This window comes from Somniosus microcephalus, chromosome 15 (assembly GCF_052327205.1).
Source record: "Somniosus microcephalus isolate GS21.2 chromosome 15, FLI_Smic_1.0, whole genome shotgun sequence".
NCBI lineage: Eukaryota > Metazoa > Chordata > Chondrichthyes > Squaliformes > Somniosidae > Somniosus > Somniosus microcephalus.
This window is the reverse complement of record NC_141001.1, coordinates 55,011,421-55,030,977: the sequence shown is the minus strand read 5'-3', so window position 1 is coordinate 55,030,977 and position 19,557 is coordinate 55,011,421. Positions and strand designations below refer to the sequence as shown.

The window sequence follows — 19,557 nt, the reverse complement described above, 5'->3', positions numbered from 1 at the left end:
GGGGACTTGCAGTCATGAAAAACCCATTTGCAAAGGCTTCCCACACGTTAGAAATCAATTGGCCAATTGAGTTAAAATTGCATCAATCTCACACATCCATTTAGATTCGTGTGGGAATCACGAAATTTGGGGAACCCGACAATTGCCCGCACCTGAGTTAAAATCGACCCCCATGTGTCCATTAAACCCACAGACAGCGGTCTGTGTATTGGAGGGCTATATTTAGAGAGCAGTTTGGACAGCTCTTTCTCTCTCTCTCTCCTGCCCTCCACACAATGGAACATCAAGAGGAGCAGAGCCTTGCTCTTCCGACCGAGACGGACTTCAACTAAGGCTGGGATTCGCATGCCGCAAGGCTGGTACAGAACCAGGTAACCGAGACATACGGGAGGAAGCTGCAAGCAAGATCAAAAGGGGCAATCTAGGTGAGCATTGCCAAGTCTACACACCCACAAGATCACTTAGCTGTGTGACGGGGTGCCTGTATGTTCCTACCAAACCAGAGGGGGTTTAGCGTTGGAAAGGTCCTGTGATAGTTTAGTTCACAGGAGGGTGTTTTTAGGCCATGGTAAGTCAGCACGGCAGGGGCTTGTTGGACAAGTCAGGGTTGTACTGTTTTAAACTGTACTGTTGTGTTCACACTGCTCGTACTGTATGCGAGTGGAGTGGTTTTTGTCAACCTTAATAAACACTGTACGGGTGAGCCCAAAAAGGCTGTCCATGTACAAATCTGTCCTCAGTAATCCCTATCATCCAGAACTTGTAGTAAGGGGGTTTGCATGCTCGCTACGGGTGGGGCAAAACCATTTACAATAATTGGCGATTGCGGCAGGGGCCATAGGAAATTGGCCACCACAAAAACCGGTTACAGTCTTAACTACCTGTCCCACTGGTTCCCGTCGGGTCAGTTTGGAAGCGGCTGAACAGACACTCACGAAAATCAGGTGGGAGCGGGATGGAGGCGGGTTGGCTGTCTGAAGCCATTTTTTCCAATTTTCGCTGCCAACCCGCCTCCTCAGGGCTATTAAAATCGAGCCCGCAGAGTCTAAAGCAAGAAGTGTAAGTTAAAACGTTTAATTCAATGTAAAATCAGGTACAGAAAGCAAAATAAAGAGAAGGAAAGAAAGATGGGATTAAGAGAGAGAGAGATAAAAGAGACTGAAAGAAAACATTCCTATGAAAGTGAATCAGGAATTTAATTAATTTCAATTTATATTCATCATCCCACAGATTGTTACATTTCATGCTGGAAAACAAAGTAAAATGTTTACACTGAGATGCTGGGATTGTACTTCCCACTGGAACTAACTCACACATTGTTCGTGTTTCTATGGTGAACAAAATATTCGGGCCAAATTTCTTTAAAAGGACGGGAGTGCAGTGTGATGTGGGATAATATTTCTTTGAATACTGCACCGTGACTCAAGATTCATTCATTCATTCTCATCAAGTCTGCAAGTGACACATTATTTCCCGTTATGTCTTTGAGTCAGGGAATGAATAATCCTAAGAACTGTAGCATCAATTACTGGGCAGTCTGCTCCTGGTGCATGCAGTGCAGCTGGGCAGAGTGATTCAAACTGTAAAGAGCCTGCCCCATCTCAGCCCACAGGCAAAAACAGACAGAAATAACTCGAAGGAATAACTTTTAAATGACAGAGTGTATTAGGATTTTTTTCCCATCAACATAACAAACAGTCCATGAGGTGTTGGAGGGAATAATGCCAGGTGCCACGTCAATGGTTTGATCTCTGTGTCACAAAGTCCCCATTCTTTACAATGTTGCTGCAGGTTGTACCCAAGCATTGGCCGGATGGATGGAATCAGTGAGGAAATCATCCTGCACCTTTTAGTGGCCGTTTCAGAGGCATGCGTGTGAGATGCTCACCTCTCCTCTAAGCTGTAATAAGTGTTTGGCTCAAAAATACCAAAAGGAAAAACTGGTAGAAAAACAAGAGGGAGCTTATGCTCCCTCCAATGGCTCAGTGTGTAAATGCACCAAGTTGTGGCGGTCCCAAATTTGAGACCAAATCAAATTAGCTGATCTTACCTGCGGAGAGGTAGGGTGGGTGCGGTCAGCAGCCACAGTGGGATCAGAGTCTGTTGGGTTTTAAACAAAAAGTCAATGTACCTACACTTAATTGTTATCCAAGTTACCCTTCTAGAAAGTAGCTGTGTGAATGTTCCTTGATGACAGGATTAGGATCAGCTGTGACACCACCCAAATGAAAAACTTGTCAGGACTCACTGTTCATTCACATGCATGAAGACTGGCCACTTGGGTGAGGTGTTGGAGAGTGGCTGGCAGCCATTATGAGTCATCAACTTCAGATGACAAAGAGAAATAAAATCCTCTGGAAAGGAAAAAGAATGGGTCAAGGTGAAAAGATTAACTTCTTTTTCTCGGGATGTGGGTGATGCTGGCAAGGCTGCATTTACTGCCCATCTCTAATGGCCTAAGCAAGTAGTGGTGGGCCTTCTCCTAAAACCGCAGTAACGTTTGGTAATAATTTTTCCATAATGGTGTTAGGTAGAGAGTTCTAGGATATCCAGCAATGACGATGAAGAAACAATGATATACAGCAGGATGGTAGAGTCTTGGAGGGGAATTTGGAGGTGATGGTGTGCAAACGTTATCAGGCACTTGTCAGCCCAAGCTTGGATGTTATCCAGATCCTGCTGTTAGACAGGCAGAGTCTGCTTCATTATCTGAGGAGTTGGGAATGAACCTGAACTCTGTGGAATCCTCTGTTAACAGCTCCACTCCTGATCTTATAGTGGAAGGAAAGTCATTGATGAAATAGCTGAAGGTGGTTGGGCCAAGGATGCTTCCCTGAGGAACTCCTGCAGTGATGTCCTGGGGCTGTGATGACTGGTCTCTGACAGGCACAAGCATCTTCTTTTGCATCAGGTATGACTTCAGCCACTGAAGGGTTATCCCTTTGACTTCCATTGACATCAGATTTGCTAAGGTTCCTTGGAGATTTTTTTAATATTCGTTTATGGGATGTGGGCATCGCTGGCAAGGCCAGCATTTATTACTCATCCCTAGTTGCCCTTGAGAAGGTGATGGTGAGCCACCTTCTTGAACTGCTGCAGTCCGTGTGATGAAGGTACTCCCACAGTGCTGTTAGGGAGGGAGTTCCAGGATTTTGACCCAACGACGATGAAGGATCGGCGATATACTTCCAAGTCAGGATGGTGTGTGATGGGAGGGGAACTTGGAGGTGGTGGTGTTCCCAAGCGCCTGCTGCCCTTGACCTTCCAGGTGGTAAAGGTCGTGGGTTTGGGAGATGCTGTCGAAGAAGCCTTGGCGAGTTGCTGCAGTGCATCTTGTAGATGGAACACACTGCAGCCACGGCGCACCAATGGTGGAGGGAGTGAATGTTTAATGTGGTAGTTCATTGAGGCAAATGGGTTTCCATACCATCCATGAAGATCATGGCCATGAGAGAAGGGGCCTGAAGCTGCATCAGAGAGTCTAGTCCTGCCGCAGTTTACAACACCTCAGCTGTGGTTAGTAGTTAGGCTGCAGGTTCCAACCTTGGACTGGGTAATCCAGCTCTTGAATGGCCCATCCAGAAGTTTCCAATAGGTGGGTCAAGCAAAAGCTGTCCGTCCTTTCAAATAAAATTCAATTACTTTTTTTCAATTTACCTCATATGTTGCTGAGGCATTAATCAAGGTTTTCAATTAATTTTCAGTATCAGCAAGCAAACTCAGGAGCCTGAAGAAAGATGAATAACTGGGCATGGAGTTTAACTACAGTTAAGCACAGCCCACTACTGCCCTGCCATGATCTGGCCCCTACCTAGTTTTGAACTTGGCAAAAGGTGGAAACCCTCCCAATGTGTCGAGCAGGACAAGCCACATTACAAGATCTGGAATGCTAAAATAGAGGCTCATGTGGTCTAGGATATAAATACCTAGAAGTAACTCTAGCCCAGCAGACACAGCCTGAATATCTTTGGTATGAACGTATTCTGCTGCCTTTTACCAGCAGTGAACACAGTCACTCAGATTCCTGCTAATAATAGTCCTTACAAAGTTCTGCAAAAAGGATCTTCACTAACACAGAAAAGATTCCCAATGTAAAATGGATGTTTGTGTTACTTTGGCTGAAGAGAGCCTTCGGCCATGATTCACAAGTGAATTTAATCTTTCCACCAGCAGAGAAGATTTCAACCAAGCCCCCAAAGGGCCAAAATCATCAGATTTGTGTATGTGATGACTTCATAGGAATTGTCAACAGATATTGCTCATGCTCTCTAGAAGTCTTTTCCAGTTCAGTGTCCCAGCTTTGTGCAATGTACTTATTCCATGTGCCCCCCACCTCCCTATCAAGGTCACCAATGCAACAAATAACGGTAAACCAAAAGTCAAATCAAGTCAAATTTGGGGAAGAGAGGAAGAAAATGGTCCAGTTTTGAAAACAAAACGTTAAGTTAATTTTCCTGTTTTAATGCTGTTACTGTTGAATATTCACTTAAATGTTTTTTTTTTACTGTCTAACGAGGGGCTGTAAATATATTGGTCGTCATACTATGCGTGAATAAAAGGTTCCAGAACAAAATGCTAGCCTACAGCATAGTGCTTTCGAATATAATACTGTCCAGCATTATATGCTGTTATCAATTAATGTTATGTCACATAGCATAGTATAACGTTCTAGAACAATATAGCACCATCCATTATAATATACATTTGGAGATCAATGTGATACCATACAGTGCACTGTTATTCCAATGCGATCCTGTGTAAAATAAAGTTCTGTTCCACACCAATGTGATACAGCACAGCCTAACCTATTATTCTATACCTATGTGGGATAATATATATTCTATATTCATATGATACAGTACATCATTATTTACTATTCCAACATCAATTTCATACCAGATTAATAGACTCTTCTCGATTAGCATGGTACCATGCAGCATCATATCCTGTTCAACCGCAACACAATTCTGTGCAGCACAACCTAGCATTCTAGATCAAAAGGACACAATGAATAGAATGTAGGGCCAGAACTTCGGGTCCCCACGGGTGAGTACGCGCTGGGTACTCACGCGTAGGCCCAACGAAAGTGCCGGTTCCATGCATGCACTGCGCATGCGCGGGAAACCGGAACTTCTGTTCCCTTAAAGGAAGGGGTTCACAGGTCGAACGCGTGCGCCGGAGAGGCAGCGCGTATGCCTGGAACTTCCGTTTTTTTTGCAGGTTTCTCCGGGAGGGTAAATCTCCAGGAGCTACACTTCTAAAAAGCAGTCGCAAGCCTGCTTTTAACAAGGTAAGTGGTGAATTAAGTAAAATTAAAACATTTTTTCCACAGGTTTATTATTTTTAAACACTTTAAAGAAAGGTAAGTTTATTTTTAGCCCCGTTAGAAACTGTAATTACATTTTTCAAAAATTTAAATTATTGTTTAAAATAGTTATTTTATGTAATTTATAGTTTTTTTTTTAATGTGATTTTTAAAAAATTTATTTGAAGTTTTAGTTATGTTTTGGGGCTGAATTGTATTCATATATTTGACAGCTCTTCCTGTCAAATTTATGAATGGGCATTCCCTGCTACCATTGGCTTTCCACGGCCCACGTGATCCCAGGGGACGCTTCGAACTAACTGCACCCCTGGGATACGCAAGCACTGCACGCCGGCAGTTGGAGCAGGCCCAGGATCGGAATCCCACGCGGGCCCACAGCACAACGGCCGGCGCGCTAGGTAAGTGCAGGTCAGAGGCTTGCACCCGCGGGAAGCCTCTGACCCGAATTTCTGGGTGTGGTGTCAAATCAGCATGGTGTGGTACAGCCTCACATACTGTTACGACTTTACAGTACAACACACTGCTCTAGATCAATGTAACATTACTCATTCTAAACAGAAGAAGGTACTTCTCCACATCAAGTTCACGGATTGCATCACAACATCCTATTACGATGAAGTGCTAAATACAAAAATAATTTAGAGAAAGAAATACTATGACAATTTATCACACATTTTACACATCATAATTTTCTTTCAGGTAAATCTATTAGAGAGGAATCAGGATAAAGCAGCCCGCTTGATTGGCACTCCATCCACCACCTTCAACAGTCACTCCCTCCACCACCGGCGCACTGTGGCTGCAGTGTGTACCATCTACAAGATGCACTGCAGCAACTCGCCAAAGCTCCTCCAACAGCACCTTCCACCCGCGCCCTCTACCACTCTAGCACGGTGGCATAGTGGTTAGCACTGTTGCCTCACAGCGCCAGGGACCCGGGTTCAAATCCGGCCTCGGGTGACTGTCTGTGTGGAGTTTGCACATCCTCCCCGTGTTTGTGTGGGTTTCCTCCGGGTGCTCCGGTTTCCTCCCACAGTCCAAAGATGTGCGGGTTAGGTTGATTGGCCATGATAAAAATTGACCCTTAGTGTTAGGGGGGATTAAATACGCGGGGTTACGGGGATAGGGCTTGGGTGGGATGGCTGTCGGTGTAGGGACTGGGTGCTAGGGTTTGGATGATCAGCCATGATCTCGTTGAATGGCGGAGCGGGCTCGAAGGGCCGAATGGCCTACTCCTGCTCCTATCTTCTATGTTTCTAGAAGGACAAGGGCAGCAGATGCATGGGAACATCACCACCTACAAGTTCCCCTCCAAGCCACACACCATCCTGACTTGGACCTATATCGCCGTTCCTTCACTGTCGCTGGGCCAAAATCCTGGAACTCCCTTCCTAACAGCATTGTGGGTGTACCTACACCATATGGACTGCAGCGGTTCAAGAAGGCAGCTCACCACCATCTTCTCAAGGGCAATTAGGGATGGGCACTAAATGCAGGCCTAGCCAGCAACGCCCACATCCCATCAATGAATAAAGAAAAAAAATTTTTTACAATGTATATTGCACCAAGGACTTTTAGAAATGACAGATCAGAGATTGATTGATTTATGTGATGTAATGAAGTTAAAAATTTGCATGTTTTAATCATGGAGGATCAGTCAAAGGCATTTACAAGATATCACCGCAAATATTGGTATCGTTCAAAAATTCGATGTTCAATGTCTATCCTTCATATTTATATGTGTCGAGGTACCATCAGAATATTTGGACTTTCTAGGTTTCATTGTAAATGTTGCAGTTGGAGCTTGGATTTTCCTCTGGCTACTAATGTTCATTATTTTATAATGGCACTGTGTGATCTCGGTAAATCCACGTAAAACTGTGCTGTCTGTGTGGAAGCACTATGTTTATCTGAGGATTGGAGGGCAGGCAAGGACTGGAATAAGAAACATGTGGTGTGGACAATACAAAGGAGAGTTCCTATTAACAACTGATTTTTAAAAATTATTCATTGTGGACAGGACTGTGTTCGTTCAGCCAGCAGGACTCGTGATGTACTTACACAGCGACTGTGGTTGTCATTTAGTTCATACTTTGATACTGCACTCAATGTCCATCCCACCCTTTTAGTCCTGTGGTATTCACTATTTCACATTCTTACCACTGTTAGAAGAGCAGCAATGGTGGAGGCCTCCAAGCAGGTCACTTGTCTGGACTATCACCCCAGGCATGGGTGTGAAGTATCAAATTGGAGATGGGGATAGGAGGGGTTACCTAAAGAGAAAAATATCTTCAATGAACAGGGAAGAATTTTTCTTCAGTTTTAGTAACATACTTGTCATGGGGGTGGATTCAAATATTTAGATTCTAGTTGCAAGATTCTTTATGGACAGGTCAGGTTTAAGGGTGAAGTGCGGGAAAACATTTGATTTTTGCCAGCGGAAAAAAGCACCTTTAAGGCTCCCCCCCACCCCACCCCACCACCCCCTCCTCCTACAAGAGTTGATAGTCAGTGAAATGTATTGAGGGAACATAGAAGTAAATTAACTTAGAAAAAAAGAAGCTGGCTGCAGCTCCAAGAACAAAATCCAGCAACGCAGTGGGAGAACACAGCGTGGTAATTGGGGAATTACAGCTGTTAGTCACAGAAAATAAGTTACAGTTGTGGGTCAGGGACCCAGGGTCATGGCACAGGAAGCAAAATTGTAATTTAGAGGCCGTGAGGAACACACAGTGCACACATAACTGTTCTGTTACTGAAGACAACTTTACACCTGTTCTCGGGGACACAGACCTGTGTGCAGAGTTAAAGTGATGAGGAAATGTACAACAGCAGTCAGGCACTTTTCTGTAAAATCAGAGTCTTGTCACATTCATCTGAAGGCAGCTTTTGTTCCTTTGCTACGACTGGAATTTGAAGAACATTACATTAAGAGCTTTCCCACTGGCTCAGTGGGCAACTGCACCATCAGGGTTGTCGTTGTCATATGTGTCTTCATACTGTTCCCTTTGGGGAACTGTATGAAGTGGTGGAAGGATTTCTGGTCACGATTAATGCTCCTTCCATGACTGTAACCATCTTTGTACCAGCCATTAGGGTGGTTAGTCCTATGGTGGGAGGGTTTTACGGGCTCCCACAACCCATACGGGGGGGGGGCCACCCACACCTACGGACGCAAGTATCCCGCTGGATGTCAACCCAGAATTTAGAGCCGGAGCTCTGACTCCACTTGCCGCGACTGTTTGGAGCGGGGTTCGAAACCCTACACCTTCTGGCCCAGCGGCGGGGATGCTACCGCTACGCCAAAGGCCCACTCCTAACATCAGGGTAATATTAATCCATACAGATCAGAAGGTTCAAATCCCAGGTTTGTGCTGAGTTAGCTGACTTCAGACAGGGCACTATAATTGACCTCTGCCCATGGGCTGACAAAGGAAGGCAAAAAAAGCTTCCTGCTCCCGATTGCAAATATGAAAGTGCATTCATGTGGATGTTGGATGAGGATAGGTCTAAGCTTAGCTGTGTTACCTGCTCCTCCTGTGTGACCCCCTCCTCCTGTGTGACTCCCTCCACTTGTATGACCCCACTCCTCCTGTGTTAAGCCCTCCTCCTGTGTGAACTCCTCTTCTTGAGTTACCCCCTCCTCCTGTGTTTATCTCCACCTGTGATACCCACTCTTCTCCTGTGATACCCCACGCTCCTCCTGTGATACCTCACTCTCCTCCTGTGATACCACTTCTCCTCCTGTGATACCTCTCCTCCACTTTCCTCCTGTGTTAACCCCCTCACCTGTGATATTGCACACTCCTCGTGTAATACCCCACTCTCCTCCTGTGTTACCTGTAAAGTCCACGCCTCAATAATACATGGACTTTGGGAGAACAGTTTAACAGGTACTTTACTGAACAAGAGGCAGCTTGAAACTGAAACTACAGAAGCCTGCTAGGGCCTTTTATACAGGGGTGGTCACTGCCGGTACTGCAGTCTAGGACCAGTTATTCCCTTAAAGGTACATACACAACAATTCCTCCCCTTTTAGATAAACAGTACATAACATTCATTTAACAACTAAATAATAACTAATTACAATTACAATTTTCTCAGTAATATATACATCAACTGAAATAGTCATTTATAAGTTCAGTCTTTGAGGAGGCTTCCTGATCCGGACTGGATAGCGCCTTTCTCGAGTATCCTATTCTGGTGGTGGAGTCAATTCTGGCTCATTGTCATTGGTTGGTTCGTCAGCTTCCAATACCCCTGCTTCTGAGGTAGACGCAATCTGTACTTCGGGCTCATTACCAGGTGCACATGCTTGTGGTACAGGTTTGGCTTGTTCCTGTGGCTCTAGAATCTGGTCAGCATGGCGTCTCACGATGCTCTCTCCAACGTCCACTGTGTACATTAGTGGTCCCTGCTGTGTGCATATCGTGCCTGGCTGCCATTTTTCTGTTCGGTAGTCGCGGGCCAAGACTGGTTGCCCTATCTTGAAGCTCCTGGTTGGCTTCTCATTTATGTGCTGGAACTGCTTATCCTCAACATCTCGTCTTATGTTTGGTTTGAGCAAATCCAAGCGACATCTTAGTCTCCGGTTGAAAAACAGTACGGCTGGAGTTTGGTTTGTTACTGCATGTGTCGCATTCCGGTAAGCAAACAGGAAGTTATCCACCTTGTGTTGCAGTGGTATATCGTCATTATACATTGCCTTTATGGCCTTTTTAAAGGTCTGAACAAACCTCTCAGCCAATCCATTTGTGGCTGGATGATATGGGGCAGATGTGTAATGTTTCACCCCATTATTCTTCAGGAACCTCCGGAAATCCTCAGACACAAACTGTGGGCCATTGTCGGAACAGATCTGTTCTGGCAACCCATTCCTGGCGAAGATGGTCCTTAGGACTGCAATAGTTTTCTCCGTGGTGGTGGAGGACATTTTAATGACCTCTGGCCATTTTGAATGGGCGTCCACAGCGATTAGAAACATTGAGTCCATAAATGGACCAGCGAAATCAATGTGTACCCGTTGCCATGGAGATGAGGGCCACTCCCATGGATGTAGCAGGGCCTGTGGTGGAGCGTTTTGGATCTTCTGGCATCCTGTGCATCTCTTGGTCATGTCCTCGATTTCTTTATCGATTCCCGGCCACCACACAAACGCCCTGGCTAGGCTCTTCATTTTTACCCCTCCCAGATGACCCTCATGAAGCTCATTGAGTACTCTATCTCTCAACTTGGGTGGAATTACCACTCAGGATCCACACATCAAGGTTCCCTGGCACACTGACAGCTGTTCTCTCCTTGGCGAGAATGCTGGCAACAGTGAGTCGCCATATGCTGGCCATCCCTTCACCGTCAAATCATAGACCCGAGAGAGTGTCGGGTCATTTTGGGTTTCCTTCTCAATACTTGCGTTTGTAACAGGCAAACATTCGACTATGGTCGCATGGAATATCTCCACAGGGTCCACTGCAGGTGCTTCTTCCACCATAGGCAACGGTAGGCGCAACAGCCCATCAGCGTTTCCATGTTGTTTCGTACCTTTGTACTCTATGTCATACTGATGTGCCCCTAGAAAAAGTGACCATCTTTGCAGCCATTGCGCCGTCATCACCGGAACGCCCTTCTTTGGGTTAAAAATTGAGACCAGGGGTTGATGATCAGTCAGTAGGGTGAATTTCTGCCCGTGCAAATAGTGATTGAACTTTTTCACCCCCCACACCAGGCTCAGGGCCTCCCTGTCAATCTGGGCGTAGTTACGCTCGGCTGAGGTTAACGAGCGCGATGCAAAGGCTATTGGCCTCTCTGAACCGTCACGGAATTTGTGTGACAGCACCGCTCCAATGCCGTAAGGTGACGCATCGCATGCCAACCGAATCGGTAGTGTTGGGTTGTAGTGGGCCAATACTTCTTTTGAAGTGATTTGGCATTTACATTCCTGAAAGGCACGCTTACACTCATCACTCCATTTCCATGTTACACCAGTTTGAAGGAGGGCGTTCAGTGGATGCAGAATTGTAGATAAATTCGGCAAGAACTTATGGTAGTAGTTCACCAACCCGAGGAACGACCTCAGTTGCGACACATTTTCTGGTGCTGGAGCCCTGACTACAGCCTCAATCTTGCCCGGCGACTTATGCAACCCTTCCTCATCAATCATGTGGCCACAATATGAGATTTGCCTCCTGAAGAACTCGCATTTGGGACGGTTGGCTCGTAGCCCATATTCCTGCAATCTCGTGAGCACCTGTTCCAGGTTGGCAAGGTGTTCATTGTCATTTTCGCCCGTAACCAGGATGTCGTCCAAATAACACTGGGTCCCCGGGATCCCTTGCAGGACTTGTTCCATTGCCCTCTGCCACATAGCCGGGGCCGATGCTACCCCAAATACCAGTCGATTGTACTGGTAAAGGCCTTTGTGAGTGTTTATCGTGAGGTATTTCCTAGATGCTTCTTCCACCTCCATTTGTAGATACACTTGAGCCAGTTCAATCTTTGTAAAACGTTTCCCTCCAGATAGTGAGGCGAAAATATCTTCTATCCGCGGAAGCGGATACTGTACTGTGTGCAGGACTGGGTTCACAGTCACCTTGAAGTCCCCACAGATACGAACCTTCCTTGGCTCCCCAGGCGTGCTGCTCAATGCTTTCTTCATTACAGGAACGATGGGCGTGACCCACTCGCTCCAGTCCACCTTAGACAGCACCCCCGAACGCTCCAGACTCTCCAGTTCAGCTTCCACAGCTGGGCGTATCGCGTATGGCACCGGTCTGGCCTTGAAAAATTTTGGGGTTGCGTTATCCTCAATCTTTATGGTTGCCTTTACTCCTTTTAGAGTCCCCAGTCCTTGTTGGAACACCTCTTCTGCGTCAGATAGAATTTGTGACAGACGTCCAGGTGCGACGTCATCATCTTTTTTGTCAGTCACAGTTAGTGCCAGAATGGAATGCCAATCCAATTGTAGTCTTCGGATCCATTCACGTCCCAATAGTGGTGGTCCTCCATCTCGTAGTATATACATGTATAGTTTCTGTGTTTCCTTTCCGTTATATTCAACTGGCACCCTTATTTTTCCTCTGGGGTAGACCTTTTGCCCCATGTATGTCTTCAATACAATGGACGTGTCCTTTAAGGGTATGTGTGAGAATAGCCGCTCATAGTCTCATCAATTCATGACAGTTAGGGCTGATCCTGTGTCCAATTCCATCTTCACTGGGGACCCTGCTATCATGCGGGTGACCCAAATGGTTTGGTGATCTTCTTTTGCGATCACGTTGTGTAACTTTAAACAACTTAGTCGCCTGCTCCCGGAGTCCTTATCACTCTCCTGATCTTCTGAACTACTATCTGTCAGTTTCTTTACTTTCCTGTACTGTTCCTTAGTAGTTCTTGTCGTGTTGGTCTTCTTTCCCGACCTGCAGACTCTTGCTATATGTCCCATTTTCCCACATTGCCTGCATATTTTGTCTTTAAACCAGCAGTCCTTCTGCTCATGGGTTGTTTTGCCGCAGCGATAGCACTTTTCGGCTCCATACGCCATTTCGTTAGCGCTGTATTCTTGTGGTTTCTGTTGTATTTCCGCAGCTCCCCGTGCTGCTGCTTCGTAGGATACTGCCACGCTGAAAGCCTGTTCTAGCGTCAGGTCCTTTTTTGAAAGTAGTCGTTTCTGGGTTCCTTCACTCTGGAGCCCGCAGACAAACTTATCCCGTAAGGTGTCTGCCAGTCCTGCTCCGAACTGGCAGTGCTTCGATAACTTGCGTAGTTCCGTAAGATAGTCAGCATTGCTCTCATCTTTGTGCTGGTTTCTTTTATGGAACTTGAATCTTTCTGCTATCAGCAGTGGTGTAGGGCTTAGGTGTTCCTGTAAGATATGAACAATCTCCTCAAAACTTTTCTCCATTGGTTTAGCTGGGGTAACTAAGTTCCGCAATAGGCCGTACATACTCGCACCCATCAGATTTAATAATACCGACACCCTCTTTCCATCAGCCACCTCATTTGCCTTGCAGTACACTTCAATTCTTTCCACATACGTGGTCCAGTCTTCTACCTCGTTGTCGAAAGCAGTGATACTGCCACTTTTCGGCATCTTGGGCGATTTAAAATGGTGCCTCCCGCGCTTTTTCTTCTTCCCCAATGGAATAAAATGGTGCCTCCCGCGCTTTTGCTTCTTCCACAACAGGATAAAATGGCGCATCCCACGCTTTTGCTTCTTCCCCTTACTGCCACGCTGCTCCTAGCATTCTACAGGGTAATGGCGGCGACCCACAGCTTCAACGCGTCTCGCTTTCCTTCCCCCCCCTTTTAGTTTCTCTCCGCTGTCCTGCTCTCGAGCACCGACCGCGCCTTGTGCGCTCCACCCTCTCTCTCTTGTTTTCTTTTCCCGGCGACGCTGCGCGGCCAAATTTGTAGAGCCGCTCGATCGTGCTTGAGCCCGCCGCAGTCCGGAAGGGTCAGCGCGCTACCTGCTACCAGCACGATTCGCTGGAACCACAGTCTCTCCCGCAATTCTCCGAACACCGATGGATTCTTTGGGCGGTTGCCCTCGGTCGACGCCCGTTGCTCAGACTACAACCTTCCTTTCAGGCGACATCCCCGTGAGATGATGCCACACTGCAGGTGAGTTCGAACTTACTCGTCGCCACTGTAAAGTCCGCGCCTCAATAATACACGGACTTCGGGAGAACAGTTTAACAGGTACTTTACTGAACAAGAGGCAGCTTGAAACTGAAACTACAGGAGCCTGCTAGGGCCTTTTATACAGGGGTGGTCACTGCCGCTACTGCAGTCTAAGACCAGTTATTCCCTTAAAGGTACATACACAACATTACCCATCCTCCTGTGTTAACCCACTCTCCTTCTGTGTTACCCCTCCTCCTGTGTTAACCCACTCTCCTTCTGTGTTACCCCTCCTCCTGTGTTAACCCCCTCTCCTCCTGTGATACCCCCTCCCCTCCGGTGATACCCCACTCCCCCTCCTCCTGTGATAACCCCTCTCCTCCTGTGATATGTCACTCTCCTGTGATACCCCCTCTCCTCCTGTGATACCCCACTCTCCTCCTGTGATACCCCCTCTCCTCCGGTGATACCCCACTCTCCTCCTGTGATACCCCACTCTCCTCCTGTGATACCCCACTCTCCTCCTGTGATACCCCCTCTCCTCCTGTGTTAACATACCCTCCTGCTTTGATACCCCACTCTCCTCCTGTGATACCCCACTCTCCTCCTGTGATACCCCCTCTCCTCCTGTGATAAACCCCTCTCCTCCTGTGATAACCCCTCTCCTCCTGTGATAACCCCTCTCCTCCTGTGATAGCCCACACTCCTCCGGTGATACTCCACTCTCCTCCGGTGATACCCCGCTCTCCTCCGGTGATACCCCACTCTCCTCTGGTGATACCCCACTCTCTTCCTGTGATACCCTATGAAGGAATAAGCCATATTTCAGAAAAATGCACCATCATATGAACAGAATTCTGATTTTATTAAAACATGACATACTGGGTTTAAAAATCTAAAGTCTCAATGACACGAGCTGTGCAAACAGGCTTCAGAGATAAGATGAAGTGTTAACACACCAGCTTTTGAAATGGGAATTGGTTAAAAATACTAAAACAATGGCCCTATTGAAATAGCAGTTTGGCGCTTCCAGAAGGTCTGGAGTTTGGGAGAAACACAATGGAATGACCCAAGTAAAGTGTTAAAAACTTACACTTCGAACAGGAACACAGAATATTAAAAAAACATGTGCCTTTGTAAAAGTAACATCAAATGAAACAGGAAACACAATATAATATAACCAACTAACATGGCTAGGAAAACAAACACCCTAGTTGAAGTGTCTTTAATTTACATGTTGTAAATATGATACCAACAGAACACTTTGAAGATATGACTTCAATAGATGCACCAAGCAATCACATGGTTTTTGTATTGAACTTGAAACACCACGGAGACAGGAGTCTGTGGTTGTAACCAGTTAAGGTGGTTTTAGAATTGAATGGAAGGCCTTCGATAAGAATGGCATCAAAGAGATAAATCTGTAATAACAATTTTATATGATATGTTTTTGGAACACCTAAAGGTAGAGACATAATTATACATGCAACAGCTAAATTGACAGTACGAATAGAAAAAAAGTCAACAGAAAGATGACTAGAGATAATTAGCTTACATCAGCAGAAAACTTCAAATAATATACCACTAAAAAAAAGGTATAAAAATAGAGCTTTCCAGATAGACATTCAGAAGTCACTGGAAAGGGGCAAAGCGATTCTCTCACTCTTCAGAGGCACACTCTGTAAGTTTTTAACTCTGAGTCTCGGGCATCAAGGTACTTTTAATTTGATTTTGGTGGATATTCTGGATTAGAATTAAGAATAAGAAATATAAAAATGTATGAAGTTAAGATTTGAGAATAAGGGTCTCTAAGGATAAGAAATGTAAGCTATTTGTTTTTGAACTGTTAAAGTTGCAATTGACTCACAAGCTGTTAACTGTATGTCAGCTCTTAAATAAATCTATATATTTTTAGAATTGTCTCAAGTAGTATTTCTGTATCAATCTCGCGAACTCAATTTCTGTACACTCTTTTGTAAGGAGTTGCAGAATTCTGGGGGATTTTCCAGACCCTCATAATATCTGGAAGGTTACAGTCTAGCTAAACTTATTAAAAGTGCTATCCGGAGGACAGTAACATCTTCACGTAATTCCTTTCCTTTAGGGAGAGATAGTCTGAACCTTTAGACCCAATTAAGCATCTTATAGAACTCAGCTATCTTTAACTTTAGTTGAAGGTGAACGTCTGGGGAATACGCCTGATCTGGGGTAGCCCGAAAAGTGCTAGGACTAGTAATTATCCCTTCAGTTGGTGCCCAACTTGTGTGTAAATAAGTTGATACAGAACCTATACTTATATTTATATCTATATCCGTCTTGTAGATTGTTAAGTACAGAAGGCGTGTTTTAATGACAGTGGTTCTAAGACCCAGATTTAAGTCTCTAGAGATGACAAGACCCTGATCAGGCCTTGTAGAACTTAAATCAGAACACCCTCAATATACCATTGGAGTCTAGAAATTTCTTATAAAATTCATATTAAAACGTAACTGAGGTTAGTTCCTGACGAAATATTAAACCCTAACCGAGGTTAGGTCCTGAAGAAATGGCAAACCCTGTCGGAATTGGCCAAGTCTTTAAATTAGAAAATTAAAATGATTGTTTTATTAGGGGAAATAATCCTATCCCTGTACCTCCACAAAACCAAGTGATAATTTTTGAAATAGAAGGCTTTGATGCCAAAGGAGCCATTAGAACTCATGGCACGATTAATGTTGATCACCAGAACCAGGGGATACAGAATATCCTGTGGGATAATCAAACAAATACTCCAAATCCATGAAATTCCTTAATGATAAGGTGCACACCTGCACAATTAGGAGGCCTAATGAATGGTGTCCAACAAGGTGGTGGGAACAATGGCCAAATAGCAGGACCCGGAGCAGCCTATGCTCCTGGGGGCCATGGATCCGGTTAAGATGGCAAACCCATGCTGAAATAAATGACAACAATCTTTGAGAAAACTATAGACAGCTTAGAATCCATTATAATCAATGCCGACAGGTACTAGCTCACTCTTATCTAAATGTTGGAGGCGCAATGATTAATGGTCCAATAAGCCAACCCCAGCAACCACAAATTGCGCCCCTAGGTCAAGTAAACCTGAGCTCTATCTACACAATGGCCTAGAAATTCAGTTGGTTGCGCCAGCCATTAGCGCCTTAGGAAGAGTAGATTCCGTGCGCGAGGCGGCTTGCGCCCGGGCGAAGCGCGAACTGCGCCTCGCCCCAACTTCACTAGAGATTTAGCAGCAGCGCAAAGTCTTTGCGCGCGCTCAGCTGCGCGCGCAGATCATGACATCATTTCCTCGTGCAACACCCTTTGTGCGCCCCCAACCGGAACTTCAGTCGCGCCGCCCCATTGTGCGCCTGGCGCCCCTAGCGACTGTGAAGTGGAACGGTGCTCAGCCGATGCGGGGCGCGGGGGGCGCAAATTAAAGGGCACTCATCCTGCAATATAAAACGCTGCCATTTTGCAGCACACCTTCTTGCGAAACGGATCTTTGGAGAAATACCAAGGTAGATAGCTTTCTGCTTTGGCCCAACACTCGGACAGGTACTTCTGGCTTCAGGCCACAGCTTTCAAAAAGTTTTTGCCTTCATTGACATCTCATTGTTTGCCAGCATATTATGGGGGCTGCAATGGGTGTAAACGCTGGCTTTCTCAATTACATCCAAAGGGCTCAGAGATGCCATGAGAGACTGGCAGCCCTGGCTAGACGGAGAGGGGGCAACAGGCGTCGGCAAAGTAGGCCTTACCCACCCAGGGTATACCGCCAGCAGTTCTCCTATCTCCAGATGTCTGAGGAGCAGTGTGTTCGGAGGCTGCGATTCAGAAGGGACGTCGTCACAGAGATCTGCCAGCTGCTTGCCGGTGATCTGCAGCCACAGCTGAGGTGCAGGACGTCTCTGTCGGTGGCAGTGAAGGTGACGGTGGCTCTCAACTTTTATGCCACCGGCTCCTTCCAAGCCGCTACTGGCGACATTGCCAACATCTCCCAGTTCGCCGTGCATTGCTGCATCCGCCAGGTGACCAATGCCCTTTTCAAAAGGAGACGTCAGTTCATCTCCTTCTCCATGGCCCTTGCCAAGCAGCAACAGCGTGCAATGGGCTTTGCAGCATTCGTGGGCTTCCCCATGGTGCAGGGCGCCATTGACTGTACGCATGTGGCTTTGCGGGCACCTCTGGAGAATGCCGAGGATTACCGCAACCGGAAGGGCTACCATTCGCTGAACGTACAAGCTGGTGTGTGACCACAGGCAGCTCATCCTAGCTGTCAATGCCCGCTTTCCAGGCAGCAGCCACGATGCCTTCATCCTCCAACAGACTTCTGTGGCAGACATGTTCCAGGCCCAGCCTCACCCACGAGGATGGCTTATCGGGGACAAAGGCTATCCTTTGTGTACCTGGCTGATGACCCCGCTCCGTGCGCCCAGCACCCCTGCTGAAGAGCGATACAACGAGAGCCATCAATCGACCAGGAACATCATCGAACAAACAATCGGCGTCCTGAAGCAACGGTTCCGCTGTCTCGATCGTTCCGGGGGAGCACTGCAGTATTCGCCGGAGCGAGTCTCCCATTTCGTCGTCGTTTGCTGCATGCTGCACAACCTGGCTATCCGCAGGACTCAGCCACTGCCACCACACATTGGAGGACCACCTGAGGAGGAGGAGCAGGAGGAGGAGGAGGAGGACCAGCACAGGAGGGAGGCATAAAGTGCAAGGGCCGCCCGTCGCCGGCTTATTGAACGTCGGTTCTAGGCCCCCTCTCAGGGACTGGCTTGTGCCAATGTCAGCAGATGAATGTAGCCGCTCCACATGCCCTCCGCCGAGCAGGGCAACCAAGACTTAACCAAAAAACCATGCACACTGCAATTTAACAACAAAAATTTATTGAAAACCTCTGCCCTTCCCACATTACATGCTCATGTGGAGAAGCCCCCTCCAAAAACACAAAAATACCAGTCTCGGCCTTACAAAAAGAAAGAAAGACACCAGTCTCGGCCTTACACAAATAAAGATATAGACCAGTCTCGGCCTTACACAAATAAAGATAGACACCAGTCTCGGCCTTACACAAATAAAGATAGACACCAGTCTCGGCCTTACACAAATAAAGATAGACACCAGTCTCGGCCTTACACAAATAAAGATAGACACCAGTCTCGGCCTTACACAAATAAAGATAGACACCAGTCTCGGCCTTACACAAATAAAGATAGACACCAGTCTCGGCCTTACACCCAAACAACTGCACAAGTGTCGGCCTTCCAACAAGCACCAGGCATTTGTGCATACCTCTACTTTTTGCCCTGCGAGGGCGATGCCTTGCGCATCCTTGCCTGGCCCCTGCCCGCCCTGCTGCTCCTCCTCAATGGGAGCCCAGTGGCTACAGCAAGGCTGGGGGAAGGCTGCTGAGGGGCAGATGGCGAGACGGCAGATGCCCTTGGGGGTCGGCCTGCACCAGCTCTGGCCTTGGAGTGGCCGGCTGCTGACTGCTCCAACTGTGGCTGGGCGGCAGCAGTCTGTCCAGCAGCTTGTGGCAGCTGCAATGGCGGAGTGGCAGTGTCGGCTGTAGGAATGGTGGCAACCTGGCAGATCGCAGGTGCTCGCTG

At 46.7% G+C, this 19,557-nt stretch overlaps 1 long non-coding RNA gene across 1 annotated transcript; it reads left to right on the top strand.

Moving 5' to 3' along the window:
- The first annotated feature begins 222 nt into the window (after positions 1-222).
- On the top strand, positions 223-4,573 carry LOC147106744 (uncharacterized). Its single transcript, XR_015080982.1, has 2 exons — positions 223-425; positions 3,705-4,573. It is a non-coding gene; the product is annotated as an uncharacterized LOC147106744 (long non-coding RNA).
- Positions 4,574-19,557: the final 14,984 nt, after the last annotated feature.